The sequence below is a fragment of the Salvelinus sp. IW2-2015 genome, linkage group LG17 (assembly GCF_002910315.2).
Source record: "Salvelinus sp. IW2-2015 linkage group LG17, ASM291031v2, whole genome shotgun sequence".
Taxonomy (NCBI): Eukaryota; Metazoa; Chordata; class Actinopteri; order Salmoniformes; family Salmonidae; genus Salvelinus; species Salvelinus sp. IW2-2015.
In genome coordinates, this window is record NC_036857.1 from 11,803,256 (window position 1) to 11,804,465 (window position 1,210).

The window sequence follows — 1,210 nt, forward strand, 5'->3', positions numbered from 1 at the left end:
TCACCCAAACTAGCGACCCCCTGACAGCCCCCATCTGGTCCTCATCGTGGGGTGCAGCCAACGGTCAGGCTGGATGATGCATGGCACACAGGCACGCGCTCTCAAACACACACACACACAGACACGCGCTCACAAACATACACACACAGGCATGCGCTCACAAATGCACACATGTACACTCTAGGGTTGGGCGATTTTACGGTTGTTTACTTACTGTTAGAGGCAAAGAAAAAATGACTTTGAGAATCTCCACAGGGATGGTGAGTTAAGACAATCAGAAATACTATCAGATCCCCAAATGGGCACATTTATTGGCCTACATTTGTGTGCAKGCCAGGTAGCCTMGGCATACTTCTATGTATAATCAGGTGCGTGTCCTTACTCAAGATTGACAGGAGCGCTCCAAACAAAATGAAATAAACCAAATGTAACCTAGGGTGTGCGCTCTTCAAACAACGTGTCCACTCCTAAAATGACAACGGTAAGACTGGAATAATAATATATTGAACGCAATAACAGAAATGACCATAACCACACAAATGTAGATTAGAAATGATGGGAATTAACWGTAAATGTACTACTGATGATACTGGTTTGCCATCCCTGCGGCCTCAGCAATGGATTAGTCCACTCAGACAATCGTGAATCAGACTGGTGTCTCCTGTTCTGTGCCATAATTGTTATATATGTATTTGCCACTGCTCGACCGGTCGACCATCAGCCTATCGACCAAACAATCGACCAGTCGACAAAATGGGGTCAGCCCTAGTTTCACGTGTGTTTCGACCTGTCCCCAAATTAATAAAGTTAGTTCACAGTTGGATTTGATATTTTAACCTGCGTGTCATGATCACGTCTGGTGTGGATGGACAAAATGAACATGCACACGCGGACACACGTGTGGCTGGTCTAGTCACCATGTCATAGTCTCGCTCTAATACTTCTGGACTTCCTTCCAACTCATATCACAACATCCTTTTTCAGAATAAGGATGTTGTGTGTGCACATTCTCTAACTGAAAGCACACAGTGAAATGTCCCTGTTCTCAGACCCAGACCCAGGCTGCCTCCCTCATGTCTTCTGCTCCTCATGTTAATGCTGTTTCTTGGGCTGTCATTAACAACTTGATTAATACCAAGCCCTGTTATCCACCAATATGAATATAACAAATATGCAATGTCCAGCAGAAGTGCTTATTATCTCTCTCTCT